The sequence below is a fragment of the Rattus norvegicus genome, chromosome 10 (assembly GCF_036323735.1).
Source record: "Rattus norvegicus strain BN/NHsdMcwi chromosome 10, GRCr8, whole genome shotgun sequence".
Lineage (NCBI taxonomy): Eukaryota > Metazoa > Chordata > Mammalia > Rodentia > Muridae > Rattus > Rattus norvegicus.
Genome location: NC_086028.1, coordinates 94,974,196 through 94,990,190, shown reverse-complemented (window position 1 = coordinate 94,990,190; position 15,995 = coordinate 94,974,196). Strand labels below are relative to the sequence as shown.

The window sequence follows — 15,995 nt, the reverse complement described above, 5'->3', positions numbered from 1 at the left end:
AGCTTTCTTCAGACACACCAGAAGAGGGAATCAGATCTCATTACAGATGGTTGTGAGCCACCATGTGGTTGCTGGGATTTGAACTCAGGACCTCTGGAAGAGCAGTCAGTGCTCTTAACCACTGAGCCATCTCTCCAGCCCCAGGACTGATCTTCTTTACTTATGGATTCTAAATGTCAAAGTCACTCACTTCAGTGAGCTTTTGAACCCACAAATCAACATTTGAGCTGGTTTAGAACCATCCATGGATAGGAACAGATATGTAGGAGAGACAAATTAATGATTAAAAGTACAGACTGTTCTTTCAGAGGACCAGAGTTCAGTTCCCAGTACCTACGTTATACGGCCTGTAACTGCAATCCCGGGGTAGGTGGGGTCAACACCCTCCTCTGGCGTCTGTGAACAATTGCCTGCATGTGTGAATACTTCCACATAGACACAATACATACACATACACATAATTAAAAATAATTAAAAAAAATAGTTGCTTCTTCCTCAGGAAAGGACCAAACGGCAACTAGCACGGTGCAGTGGGGAGGCCTTGAGGACCCAGGGGCCCAGGATTAGAAGGCCTGAGCAGCTTCCATGGAGGATACAGCAGCATTCGTAGGAGCTGTGGTAATGGTCAAGGCTGTAACCATGATCATGGCCATGGGACTCATTGAGGTAAACCCAAGACAAGGAGTCGACCCCTGTCACCAAGCTGGGTCCCCCAGGGAAGGACATGAAGATCAAGACCCTGGAGGAGATCTCCCTGCCCATTAAGGAATCTGAGAATATTGACTTTTTTCCTGGGCGTGTCCCTAAAGGACAGTCATATTGGTCTTGGTGCTCCAAGGAGGTAGCCACTGCCATCCAAGGGGGTCATCATCTCGGCTATCGTCGTCCCTGTGCAGAGGGGCTGTTGAGAAACAAGACTGGCAAGCCCCACACGGCTCCGTGCAAGGTGACAAGCCACTGTGTCTCTGTGTTGGTGCCTCTCATCCCTGCTCCCAGAGGCACTAGGGCTGTTTTCCTAAAGAAGAGGAAGAGGAAGAAAAGGAAGGGAAGAGGAGGAAGAGGAAGAGGAAGGGAAGAGGAAGAAGAGGAGGAGAAAGAGGAAGGGAAGAGGAAGAAGAGGAAGAAGAAGAGGAAGGGAAGAGGAAGAAGAGGAAGAAGAAGAGGAAGGGAAGAAGAAGAAAAGGAAGGGAAGAGGAGGAAGAGGAAGAGGAAGGGAAGAGGAAGAAAAGGAAGGGAAGAGGAGGAAAAGGAAGAGGAAGAAGAGGAAGAAGAAGAGGAAGGGAAGAGGAAGAAAAGGAAGGGAAGAGGAGGAAGAGGAAGAAGAGGAAGAAGAAGAGGAAGGGAAGAGGAAGAAGAGGAAGAAGAAGAGGAAGGGAAGAGGAAGAAAAGGAAGGGAAGAGGAGGAAGAGGAAGAGGAAGGGAAGAGGAAGAAAAGGAAGGGAAGAGGAGGAAAAGGAAGAGGAAGAAGAGGAAGAAGAAGAGGAAGGGAAGAGGAAGAAAAGGAAGGGAAGAGGAGGAAGAGGAAGAGGAAGGGAAGAGGAAGAAAAGGAAGGGAAGAGGAGGAAAAGGAAGAGGAAGAAGAAGAAGAGGAAGGGAAGAGGAGGAGGAAGAGGAAGAGAAAGGGAAGAGGAAGAAAAGGAAGGGAAGAGGAGGAGGAAGAGGAAGAGAAAGGGAAGAGGAAGAAAAGGAAGGGAAGAGGAGGAAGAGGAAGAGGAAGAGAGGAGGAAGAGGAAGAGGAAGAGGAAGGAAGAGGAAGAAGAGGAAGGGAAGAGGAGGAGGAAGAGGAAGAGGAAGGAAGAGGAAGAGGAGGAAGAGGAAGTGGAAGACGCAATTTTTTTAAAAATTAGGTGTATGTGTGTCTCTGTTCCTGTGCCCAAGAAGCTACTGATGATGGCCAGTGAAGATGACAGCTACACATCACCGGGGGCTGCACTTCCACCCTGGGCAACTTTGCCAAGGCCACCTTTGATGCCATCTCCAAGACCCACAGCTACCTGACCCCAGATCCCTGGAAAGAGACCGTGTTCACCAAATCTCCTTAGCAGGATTTCACTGACCATCTTGTGAAAACCCACATCAGAGTCTCCACTCAGAGGACCCAGGCTCTGCTTGTGCCTATCGCATAAAGGTTTTTATACTAGGGGGAGAAAAAGAATTAACTCTGAAAAATAAATAAATAATCCTTTAAAAAGTAATACACTTACAGAAATATGAGTAATGGGGGCTGGGAGCTTGGCCTATAAACAGCTTGATGCATGAGAATGAGCTTCAATTCCCAGCACCCATGCACCCAGGGTAACAACACAACACATGTGTACAACACATAACACAACACATGCAGACAACACATAACAACACAACACGTGCATACAACACAACACATGTCTATAATCCTAGTGCCGGGGAAGTGGAGACAGGAAAACTTCCCTGATGTCCATGGCCAGCCTTCTAGTCTTTCTGAAGAAGGGAACTCCAGGTTTGGTGAGAGACTCTGCTTCAAAAAATAAGCTGGGGCCAGACTGATGGTCTCATAGGCAAATGTGCTTGCCACCAGGCCTGATGATCTGAGTTCAATCCTCAAGACCTACATTGGCTCCCCAAAGCTGTCCTCTTGATATCCATGTGCACACTATGGCATAAGCATGCCAACAACCATACGCAAAATAAATGCAATAAAAACATTTTAATAAGGTAGAGAACAATCTACAAAGACACATGATGTCAGTGAATAGCCTCTATATGCACACACACGAACACATGCAAACAGCACATACATGCATAAAACACACAACAGAGAGAGAGAGAGAGAAAGAGAGAGAAAGAGAGAGAAGAAAGAGAGAGGAGAGATAGAGAGAGAGAGAGAGATATGCTTCGATGCATACATTCCTTACTGAAGTCAGACAAAATAGACAACGTGACTCTCTGCCAACCTGTGACCTCTCTATTGAGCACCATGACTTTCAGTTTTCCAATGATATTTTTTGTGGGTGATTTCACTGCATGCAATGCCCCCCACCCCATGAAGTGTCAACTGCTGTCTGGCATTCCTACGCCCAAGAAAGTTGTGATGTGCTTTACAAAGAAGATGTGCCTATGGTCTTTATCACACAATTTACTGCACACGACTGTGTTCCCATGCCTACTTTGGATACCATGAGGGAATATGGAAGAATTCTAGAGCTCCGTGTGTAAAGGTGTATACCACCAGGCCTGATGACCTGATTCAATTCCTGGGATGCACATGAGAGAAAAGAGGACCAATTCCTACACGTTGTCCTCTGACCTCTATGTGGGGTACAGCAGGCCTAGGACATCATCCCCCGCATGTCCACAACATAAATAAAATGTAATATAAACATGTTATTTAAAATTCTAGGCACAGCAGCAGTCTAGGGTTAAGGGACATACAACCTGGTTAGAAAACAAAACTGGGGGGCTGAAGAGATGGTTTAGAAGTTAAGAGAACTTGTTGTCCTTGTAAGGGACTGGAGTTTGGTTCCCAGAACCCGTGTGGAGGTTCATAACCATCTGCAACTCCAGGCCCAGGAGATGTGATGCTCTTCTGGACCCTGAAGATACCAAGCACACACAAGGTGTACGTGCACGTACGCAGGCAAACTATTCATACACATAAAATAAGTGAACATAAACAGAAAAGTAAGTTAAAGAAAGTAAGAGTGGAGTAGCTTAAAGGGCAACACTGGATGAGTGTAAGACCCCAAACTCACAACAGAGACAGGGGGAGGGAGACAAGAGTGTTTTAGAACCGACAGAGAGAAAGGACTTGCTAAGGGATCAAACTTAGCAAGGGGATCCATGGAGTGGGCGGGACCCAGACAAGAATCTGAAAGATGGAGCTGTTAGGGACACATTGAAAATGACAAGGGCTAAGAAAATAAATTAACTAATTAAAAAGAAAGAAAATGACAAGGGCTAGCCATTCAGAGCCTGCCCCACTTGGGGATCCAGCCCATATACATACAGTCATCAAACCTAGACAATATTGATGAAGCCAAGAAATTTATGCTGACAGGAGCCTGATCTAGCTGTCTCCTGAGAGGCTCAGCCAGAGCGTGACAAATACAGAGGCAAATGCTAGCAGCAAACCAATGAACTGAGAACGGGGTCCCCATTGGAGGAGTTAGAGAAAGGATTGAAGGAGCTGAAGGGGTTTGCAACCCCTTAAGAACAACATTACCAACCAGAGCTCCCAGGGACTAGACTACTACCCAAAGAGTACACATGGACAGACCCATGGCTCCAGCTGCATATGTAGCAGAGGATGGCCTTGTTGGGCACCAATGGGAGGAGAAGCCCTTGGTCCTGCCAAGGTTGGTCCCCCTAGTATTGGGGAATGTCAGGGAGGGGAGGCGGGAGAGGGAGAGGGATAGGATAGGGGGCTTATGGCTGGGAACCAGGAAATGGAATAACATTTGAAATGTAAATAAAAAAATATCCAATAAAAAAGATTTAAAAAGAAAAAGAAAAGAAAATCACAAGGGCAGGCATTGCACGGAGGAACAGTTTGATTGTCGATTGGGTAGCATTTAGAACCACTTAGGAGACAACCCCTGGGTATGTCTGTTTCAGTATTCCCAGCGAGACTTAACTGAGTAAGGAAGACCCAGCCTGAATATGGCTGGCACGGTCCCATGGGCTGCGGTCCATGACTGAATTTCGTCTCGTTCTGTCTCTTGCCTAAGAGCACAACATGACCAGCTGCCTCATGTTCCTTCCACCACACCTTCCCTCCATGATGGACTGTCCCCTCAAACTGTGAGACAAAGGAAACCGTCCTTGCTTACATTGTCTGTGTAACCAATAGATACAAAAGGTAAGCCAAAATAAGCCTTAAAAATAAACTATACACGTTCCTTACAAAGGACAGAAAAAATGGCCTGGGGTAGAGGGATCCTTGGGAATATATGTTGTTCTAAGGATTGATTTCTGTACCATGTAGATGCCTGATCTGGGTAAAATTCAAAGTAAAACTTCAAAGGAAAATGAAGCAGACTCTATAAGAAGAAACAAAACAGACACAAATGAGTCTCACTGTACAGCATGTTTTAAATAAGAATCATTTCAGGCGACATTAGTACTCAGTGTTCTGTCTATCCACCCCAACGGGATTTAAAAAAAAAAAACAAACTAGGAATGGACAACTAAAAGGTATATTGTAAAGAAATCTTAAACTGTACACAGCGGCTACATTATTAGTGTGAGTGTTAGTACTGTGATTTTTAGGATAATTTTGTGTGTTTGAGAGAGTAATGTAAATAAGCAATTATATTAATGTTCCTAACAGGGAGCCAAGAGTTTCGCCATCAGAAAAATTCAAGAGCCATGAGAGATGTTAAAGCCTATAATATAAAAATACTGGCGGCATTAAAGACAGCGTTGGGGGATAGCTCAGTGGTAGAGCGCTTGCCTAGGATGTGTGAGGCTCTGAGTTCAACTCAATACCACAAGAAAAACGTTTAGTTAGAAAGAAACAAAACGCCATTATGCATCCGTAACTTCAAAAGAAATTGCCGGGCATGCCGTGGTGGTGAATGGCACACCTTTAATCCTAGCTCTTGGGAGGCAGAGGCAGGTGGATCTCTGTGAGTTTGAGGCCAGCCTGGTCTACAGAGCAGGTTCCAGGAAGCGAGGGCTACACAAAGAAATCCTGTCTTTAAAAAAAAATTAAAATATATGTATATATACATATATACATATACACACACATATTATATATGTATATATATATATATATATATATATATATATATATCCTAGCTACCAAACCGAAAGAAAGAAGCATTGATTTTCCCCTTCACCCCAAGTAAAAATGAACATACCTGCATTCAGTCTCTCTTTTCAACATGTGGAGATCCCATGTAGGGCCCTGTGCACGCAAGGCCCACACTGTACCAATGAACTATGCCCCCCCCAGCATATATCTATTCTTCTGATGTCCAAATTGTTTCAAACTTGGAATTAGGCATTGTTCCAAAAAGATATGGTTTCTTTTTGTGTGGAATGGTTTTGAAAAGAAAGACGGAATTCAAGTATGTTAATTTTACTTGGGGTCAAAGGGGAAAGCAATACTTCTTTCTTTCAGTAGAGAGAGAGAGAGAGAGCAAACAGAAACACAGACACACAGACACATACACACACACACACACACACACACACACACATACACACACGTAGCTGACCATAGGCACACACATGTAGTTAAGAACTTTGATTTCTTAAAAAAAAAAACAAAACAGTTATGTATGTTTTTGTTTTAATCCCAGGTGTGGGATAAGAAGCTGCTTCACAGCAGGTGACTGTGATTTGTCTCGTGCTCTAGGAAGGGTGTAATTTTTGCCAGCTGTAGATAGTTTGTTTGGAATTCTGGGGACTCTTGAGGTGGGATAAATATGAGAGTCCTGAGAGAGACTGTGGCTATTTACTGCTCCCTCTGCCCCTCAAACCTTATTTCTGCCTTTGCTATTGCTGGGTTTCTGGTTAGAGATACATTGACAATTAAGGCTGGACTCTTCCCCAAGGAACTGAACACTTCTAATCAGCAGAAAGTAGTCTAAAAAGGTCTATAACCATTTCCCCTCTAACCTTCAATCTCTCCTACCTAGTTTGGAAGGGATTGGGTTGGAATAAGGTTGGAAGGATGGTAGATAATAGAACCCAATAAAGTAAGCTTAAAAAGTACACACACACACACACACACACACACACACACACACACACACACAGAGTTGTTTTTCGGGACTGGAAGAGAACATGATACTAATTCCAGAGCCTAAAAATTCATAATTAAAGGAAAATAATTAGACACCTGCCCTGACCCTCTGGACTGACCCTCAGCCTCTGCTAGGAGACAGGGGCAGAGCACTCCTTGCAATAACTAACACACACTGAGAGCATGGCAGTAGCTTGGGAAATGACCATGTTTGCAAGTTCCCAAACAATAACTGGTGGCCAATGGATACGGGTCACACTGCCACACAGCCATTTATAAATTGGACAGAATTGGCAATTAACTCCCTTATAAAGGGATTAGATGTAGTGTCACTAATCATTTGCCTGTGGCCTTTTATGCCTCCTAATGGGATGAAATATGAAAGCAAGAAGACTTTGCCAAAAAAATACCAGAATCTAATCAAACTTCTGAATCTAATTTCCCAGTTACAGGAAATCCAGCTATGAGGATAACAGATTCAACTATGCCATGAGGAAACGCTAAAACAAACTGGTGTTCAGGTGTCTTGAGACAAGAGGTCCAGCTGCTCCAAAGAGCCATGGAGAAAGTTGGGATTTGGGGACAGTTTTCATTACAGGAAACCAGAGACAGAGAAACAAATGGAAAGTGGTCTCGCTTCAAATAGACTTAACAGCACGTTTGAGGAATAGCTAAGGAAATGTATGGTGGATTTTAGATATTAGGGAATCGTTGGCCATTTTCAGTGTAATAACAGCACTACAGACATATGGAAGAACGTTTCTTTTAAGATGTACTTACTATATGTGTACCAGTGTTCTGCTTGCATGTATGCATGGATGTGCAGTGCTGACAGAGGCCAGAAGGCAACATTAGATTCTCCTGGAACTGGAGGTCCAGACGGTTGTGAATCATGGTTTGCATGCTGGAAACCTTTGCAAGAATAGCAAGTACTCGAGCCTGCCCCACATGTGGCCCATACATATACAGCCACCAAACTAGATACTATGGATGAAGCAATCAAGTGCAGGCTGACAGGAACCAGATGTAGATCTCTCCTGAGAGACACACCCAGAATACAGCAAATACATAGGCGAATGCCAGCAGCAAACCACTGAACTGACCCCCGTTGAAGGAATCAGAGAAAGGACTGGAAGAGCTTGAAGGGGCTCGAGACCCCATATGAACAACAATGCCAACCAACCAGAGCTTCCAGGGACTAAGCCACTACCCAAAGACTATACATGGACTGACCCTGGACTCTGACCTCATAGGTGGCAATGAATAGCCTAGTAAGAGCACGAGTGGAAGGGGAAGCCCTTGGTCCTACCAAGACTGAACACCTAGTGAACATGATTGTTGGGGGGAGGGTGGTAATGGGGGGAGGATGGGGAGAGGAAGCCTATATAGAAGGGGAGGGGGAGGGGTTAGGGGGATGTTGGCCCAGACCAGGGAAGGGGAATAACAATCGAAATGTAAATAAGAAATACTCAAGTTAATAAAGATAAAAAAAGAAAGAAAGTTACAAAAAAATACTCTCAACACTTGAGACGTCTCTCCAACTCCAACATTCTTATCTGAAGAGACATATACTCTATTTGTGATGAAGAGGCATGATGTTTTCATCCTTCCAAGGTTCAGAGAAAGAGCATATTAACAGAGAAAGAGCTGGGGCATAACCAAAACAACAAAATGCTTGGGTGGATTTCTTTAGATTTATATGTATAAATTTTAATGAAAATTTATTTTTTTTAAACTATAGAGATCAGATTCAAGAATGACTGTAGAAGTGACAGAGGGCTTGTGGGATCCCGCTGCAGGGAGGGAAAGGCAGTTTAAAGGATAGTGTCATCCATCTCCAGCCCTCATGGTGTCACAACTGTGGAGACCTCAGCAATCTGGCATGGACCAGAAGCTGAGACTGAGCGATGTGAGTGGCTAGCTCAAAGTGGAGACTGAAATGTAACATTGTAACATCTCCAGGTAAAATGTAACATTGTAACATTGAAACATCTCCAGGTCGGTGCTAGAGAGGTGACTCCATTGGTGAAGGATTTGGGAGCATCCACATAAAAGCTGGACATAGCAGCTCTCATCTGTAATTCCAGTACTCAGGAAAGATAACAGGGAGGTCCTAGGGGCTCATTGGCCTTCTAGCCAAACCAGCAATCCGCAGGTTCAGTGATAGACTCTTACTCAAAAGCCAAAGTGTAGCGCTATAGAGGACCATATTGGACACACACACACACACACACACACACACACACACACACACACGAAAGAAAAAGAAACAAAACACTTCCGGTTGGGCATTACTTATGTAGACTCTTTCTGGCTACCAGGACCCCGAATGAGCTAAAACCTTTGAGTCTCTAATAGTTTCACACTCCTCAGAAGCATCCCCAGGGAGATGCCACCTGACTACCTAAAGCAAACAGAACTTGGCATCCATGCCCTTCACCATGACTTTGACAAGTTCATAGAGCCCCCACTTTCAATAACCAAGAGGTAAGACTGGCTATATGAGAACAGATATCTTTTATAATGTCGTATATCTATGTAGTGAAATATTACTCAGCAATGAAAAAGGAACAGTTTTATACAAATAGTATGATGCGCCTTAAAAATATTCCAAGTATGATGTATGATGGCACATGCCCCTGACCCCAGCACTCAGAAGACAAGACAAAAGGATACACAATGAAACTCTGTCTCCAAGAAGGAAAATAAGAACAAACAAAATCAAGCACTGGGTCTACAGAACCCTTGTTTAGCACACTTAAGATCCTGAGTTCAATCTGCAACACCAGTCACACACTGTCCTGTGCTTCCTGGTCAGCCAGGACATGAACAGTCGGTGTCAAGCTCCCACTGCCACCTCCTGACGTGGTGCCTCTCAACTATAATGGAACTGTCCCCTTTGAGACTGTGGGCCTAAATAAACTAGTAAGTATGATTTTTTAGAAAGAAAGAAAAGTAAATGGTGCACCATCCGACATGGAGCTGGCTCCTCGGCCTCCAGCCAATCCTACATCTTTTGACATATTCCCAACAGCACAGGACCATAATTCTTTGCTTTTCTACTTAGGGCAGTTTGAAACTGGCTTTGACTGGGATTTATGTCCCCTTCCTTGAATCTGGGTTGGACCAGCGGTTGTTTTTCTGACCAATAGGATAATAACACAGAAGCAACACTGCTGGTCTCTGGGCTCTGGCAGTTTCTACTCTTTCTCTCTCGAAACACTCAGTGAGCCACCATGTAAAAAGTGGGAACATCATGAGGCCACCATATTGGAAAGGCTGTCTGTAGATGTTCTGGCCAGTGACCGCAGGTGAGGTCATCACCATGGAGACAGCAGCCCTGTGAACAAAGCTGTTCCCAGACTACTGTCCTGACCACCTGCTTGCTGAATTGTACCCAGTGACCATCAGCAACCTACTGGGAGTGACAGATGCCCAGCTAAGTGGGCCACAACAAAATGGCTGCTGTCTGAAGCCCAGTACATATGGGGAGGTCGAGGCAGTAGGTTATTCTGGTTCCACTGCAAGGCAATGTCTAGCTCTCTTATTTCACAGTATCTGGAGACACCCCAGCACAGGAGTAACCAAAATGGGAGCATGAGATATATGCTGATTGGATGATGCCAGTACCCTCTGGGTTTGTCTACACTAAAACATGTCTGGTTTTGTTACATTATAACAAAGTCTTTCTCACTACCGAGACCAGGGCCTCATTCCCAGGAGACAGGTTAACTCCTAATCAAACTCCTTTTTTATAAAAGAAAAGGAAAAGAGAGACAGATTCTCACCATATGGCCTAATATAGCCTGACAATCTCTGTGTGGCCCAAGTTGGCCTAATCACAATACCCTGTCTACCCCTCATGCCACCACACCCATCCCTAAAACTGTATGTATGTGTGTGGTAGTCATATATGTATTCATGTATGTGCATGCATGTATGTATGAATGTATGAATATGTATGTATGCATGTTTGTATGTATGTTGTTATGTATGTATGCATGTTTGTATGTATGTTGGTATGTGTGTATGCATGTTTGTATATAAGTTGGCATGTATGTATGCGTGTTTGTATATATGTTGGTATGTATGTATGTTTGTATATATGTTGGTATGTATGTATGCATGTGTGTATGTATGTATGTATGTATGTATGTATGTATGTATGTATGTTGGTATATGTACCTACTTGCTCCTGCATGCAATCAAGGGATCATGGGATTACAAACATGGATTACCACCATACTTGGCCTTTTTTAAAAATATGGGTTCTAGAGATAAAACTCAAACACATTATCAACTCAGCTTTACTATCTCCTGCAGCCTGAAACCCCTTATATTAAAGTGGCAAACAGCAAAGAGGGAATATCCTCAGGGAGCAAGGCAACTGCGCTGTGAGATCCCAGGCCCGCGGTCAGGAACCAGGTTCCAGTCCTAAAGCTCCGCTCTTGGCGGGAGGCCACATGATACCTCGTATGATGCCTCCCTGCGACAGAATGAGGTCAGGGACCGTGCCTGTGCTGATGCACACTGCCAAGTTTGCATAAAACCGGGTGAGGCTCTCTCCAGATCTTCTGGGAGATCCTGGACTCAGCTAGGGAGCTCCATCCTGCCAGTATGTCCCTTCTGGCCCCTCAGTCCCTGGGGGCTCAGGAAAATGTACGCTGCCCTTCCTTCCCCCGCACCCTGGTATCCAGGTGCCTGGGATAACATTTCTAAGCATGGGTTTATTCAAAATATTCCCAGCAGCCCAGACATATTAGGATCCCAGGGCTCAAAGTCCTGAGAGAAACCTTGGTTGCTGATATTGCAGGCAACTATGAATGGCTCTCCTAATCCAAACAGCTTCATCTGTGGCTCACAACTTTACTTCTAAACAAACACCCATTCTTCCTTCCCTCTTGATATTGACGTGCAAGGACCCGCCTAGCTCACACTCTAAGTGGCCCTCACTATTATTCTTATAACCATCACCTCAGATGCTTACAAAACACCTCTTATGACCCCGGGCACATTTCCAAACATTTCACACACATTAGGTCATAAGCATCTGTAGCCCTGGGGTTTACTCTACTTTGAATATGTAGTTCTGAATGGAATGGCCCAAGCGTGCTGGTGTCGTTTCTACATCCAGCACAGTGGGATCCACTGCATAATTCACGATACCCGGGGGAAATTTAAAAAAAAAACAAAAAACCCAGAGTCCCACTAGACCTTCAAAATGACAGCAGCAAGGGATATGATCCAGAGGAACTTCTAAGTATAGGCCTCTGTGCACCTGCCAGAAAATTCAGGGTCTCCTCAAAGCGTCAGTCTGGGCTTCCCAGAGGCAGAAAAAAAAAATGGCTGTGGGTCCTGAGGCTCCTGGTAGTTCTCCCCCAAGACCTGTGATTGTCTGCTTTGCCCTCCTCTGCAAGAATGATGACGCTGAGGTAACTGGTTAGAATTGGGACTGGCTCCTTACAAACTGTGCTTAGAACGCTCGCTGTTTTCCTGTCATAGAGAAAAGCTTGTGTTACCAGGATAATAAAAGTCTTCATATCGTTGGAAAAAAAAAAGAATGTCTGCTTCTGTTTCACACGTGTCTCGAATACCTGTTAGTCCTCTTTAGGATTTTGTAGCTCAGTAAACACCACCACCTCTCACCCGGCTGCCCACGACAAAGTATGATCTAAGCCTGTCACACCCGAAACCCATCAGGCAAGAGGGTCTCCAGTATTGGTGTGAACTACAGACAGAGTAGTTCTAAGGTAAGCCTGGGTTTCATAGCAAGACCCTGCCTCAAGATAAAACGACAACAAAACCATAATCTCTCCCTCCCTCTCCCGATCCCTTCTCCCCAGCATGCCCTAACAAATCTACTTCCAAATTACCAAATGACGCAGTGGTAAACACCATGTGTCGGGTCATAATCCATCACCGACAGATGTCAGGGCGGGAACTCAAGGCAGGAACCTAGAGGCAGAAACCGAGGCAGAAACCACAGAGGAGCACTGTTGACTGGCTCCCTCCCGCTGACTTGCTAAACCTGCTTTCTTACACGCCCAGGATCAACCGCCCAGGGACAGCACTGCCAGGAGAATGCTGGACCCTGCCGTATCAACTATTAATCAAGAAATGCCCCCACGGACCAGCCTGGAATCATTTTCTCAAGTGAGTGTCCCTCTTTCCAGATGACCCTAACTAACCAACACAGAAATCTAACCCGGTGTCCCCACCTGTCAGCAAACGGTCTTCCACCTCATCCTATCCTGTCCAGTAACTCTACTGAGTACCATGGATGCTGTGGTCTGGCGTTGAACAGTGCATAGCTAGTCCAGCCCTCTTCCCACACTTCCAGTTCTAGTCCCCTCTTCACATTCACACTCTATTTTCTTTCATATATATATATATATATATATATATGTATGTATGTATATATATATATATAGAGAGAGACACACACAGAGAGAGAGACAGAGAGAGAGACAGAGAGACAGAGAGAGACAGAGACAGAGACAGAAAGGAGAGAGGGTTTCTCTGTGTAGCCCTCACTGTCCCAAAACTCACTCTCTAGAGCAGGCTGGCCTCAAACTCAGAGATCCAAGTGCCTTTGCCTCCCAAGTGCTGGGATTAAAAGCATGAGCCCCCGCTGCCCACCACTCCGTTTCCTAAGGGGTAGATGAAGCAACTTTGAAAAGCAATTAGCAACCAAAAGTGGTGCCTGGCTGGAAACCCTCTATCTGGGTGGTTTTGGTTTTGGTTTTGGTTTTGGTAATCAAAGTAAATCCAATGTAATTACCATGGTCTGTGGGCCCTCTATCAGACCTTCCCAACCAGGAACCTGACACCAAGGTCTATATAGACTAAAAGTTTCCTGAGATATCTCTGCCAGCCTGACGCAGCCAGGTGGGGTCCAGAACAACTGGAAGTGCCACCGTGGTGTCCTATACGCTAGGGAGCATGGTCTCCTTCAGCACACACGAGAGAGAGAGAGAGAGAGAGAGAGAGACAGAGAGAGACAGAGAGACAGAGAGAGACAGAGAGACAGAGAGAGAGACAGAGAGAGAGAGACAGAGACAGAGAGACAGAGAGACAGAGACAGAGAGAGAGCACCCTTAGGGCTAAATGGGGTGCTTCAAGAAAGAAGCATGGAGGTCCTTATGCCCACAGATCTCCAGGGAAATCAGGAATCTGAAACACACAGGTCTTTCCTGTGGGAAAGATGAAAAGCCCATCCTTCCATCCAGACAGCTGAGAACCGAAAATGGTTAGTAGTTGGGTGATCTGTGTTATCTGTTGGGCCAGGTCACATAAATCTCCCACAACCAGGACCAGAGGTAGCTCATGGTCTAAATGGCCTCTATGCCATCTGTATGACTGAGGCCAGACTAGACCCTAAGGCCCCTAAGCTAGTAACAGTAGCGTCATGTTGTATCTCTAGAACCTATCTTCTTGGAAGAAACTGAGTTGCAGTGTAATTACCCTTCCTTGTGTAACAGTGATTGTATCACACCAGAAAACCTTTTTCCAAATTATGCCTAGCTTAAACACACGGAATAAGCAGCTTATTCTAGCCTCTCTGAAGTCTGAGTCAGGTTGACCCGGGTTTTCATTCTTATGTCTGCGAGGTTTGCTTGCCCGCACGATACCCGTAGGGACGCCCTCACAGGAGCAAGTGACATTCCAGGAACAAGTGTGACTTAGCTGCTGGTGAGCCTGCACCAGGTCTCATGTTCCTGCCACAAGCTGGGCACAGAGAAGCCATGCTGTACTCATTCCAAACACCCAGGTTCACCTTCTTTGATCAACCAACTAGAAACTGAGGCCTGAGTTTCAAGTAAGAAAGTCCTTCGCTTTGAAACAGGTCTCTCTGTGTAACCCTGGCTGGCCTGGAACTCACAGTGTAGATGAGACTGTCCTCAGACTCAGAGAGATGCCTGCCTCTGCCTCTCAAGTGCTGGGATTGAAGGTGTAAAGTAAACCCCTGCTGACCGTGTACATCACTTTAAAAACTACAGTGTGTGTGTGTCAGAGGACAGTTTGTGAATTGGTTACCATTCCCTCATTCTCCTCCTTCTCTCCCTCCCCCTCCTCTTCCCCCTCCTCTTCCCCCTCCTCTTCCCCCTCCTCTTCCCCCTCCTCTTCCTCCTCCTCATCTTCTTCCTTCCCCTCCCTTTCTCCTCCCCCTCCTCTTCCCCCTCCTCTTCCTCCTCCTCATCTTCTTCCTTCCCCTCCCTTTCCCCTCCCCCTCCTCTTCCCCCTCCTCTTCCTCCTCCTCATCTTCTTCCTTCCCCTCCCTTTCCCCTCCCTTTCCCCTCCCCCTCCTCTTCCCCCTCCTCTTCCTCCTCCTCATCTTCTTCCTTCCCCTCCCTTTCCCCTCCCCCTCCTCTTCCCCCTCCTCTTCCTCCTCCTCATCTTCTCCCTTCCCCTCCCTTTCCCCTCCCCCTCCTCTTCCTTGTCCTCATCCTCCTCCTCCTTCTTTTTCTTCCTCCTCCTTCCCCTCCTCCTCCACCTTGTTTTCCTCCTTCCTCCTCTTCTTCCCTTCTTCCTCCTTCTCCTCCTCCCCCTCTTCTTCTTCCTTCCTCCTCCTCCTCTTCTTCTTCAGACAGGGTTTCTCTATGTAGCCCTGGCTGTCCTGGAACTCACTCTGTAAACCAGGCTGGTCTTGAACCCAGAGATCCCCCTAGCTCTGCCTCCCCAAGCCCTGGGAATAAAAGCATGTGCCACCACATGCACACTTTTTTTTTTTCTTTCCACTTTTACATGAGTCCCAGTGATTAAACTTCAGTAATCAGGCTTTCTTAGTAAGTGCCTCTAAGCTATCTCTCCAGCTCTGTATGGAACTTCTTGACTCTTCCTTCTCAGTGCTACCATCGAGAATCCATACTGTAGCACTCCTGAACAGAAGAATCTCTGGGTATCACCAGTCAGTCAGTCCAGTCAAGTCTAGTCAAAGAGATGAATGAACCCCAGCTACCCATGAAAGACACCCTGGCATAAAAAAAGAGGGGGGCATTCTGGGTAGGGGAAGACTAACCAATAATAAATAGCAAAACAAATGTCACCTTTTAAGTAATAAATAAAAAAGTAAATAAATCAGGGACCAGCAGGGGGCTGAGCAGGGGAAGCCTGCCTGCCGACCTGCCAACGTAGGCAACCTGTGAGCTGAGATCTATATGGTGTAAGCACCTCCCCCAGGTTGTCCTCTGACACACAGGCACAAAGATGTATTTTTATTTTATTCTATTTATTCGGGTTTTTTTTGATAGGGTTTCTTTGTGTA

The 15,995-nt window shown here is 45.6% G+C and overlaps 1 protein-coding gene across 16 annotated transcripts in view; it reads right to left on the bottom strand.

Moving 5' to 3' along the window:
• Arsg (arylsulfatase G) overlaps positions 1–15,995 on the bottom strand; it is a 150,928-nt gene that overhangs the window by 72,831 nt on the left and 62,102 nt on the right. The window lies entirely within an intron of this gene.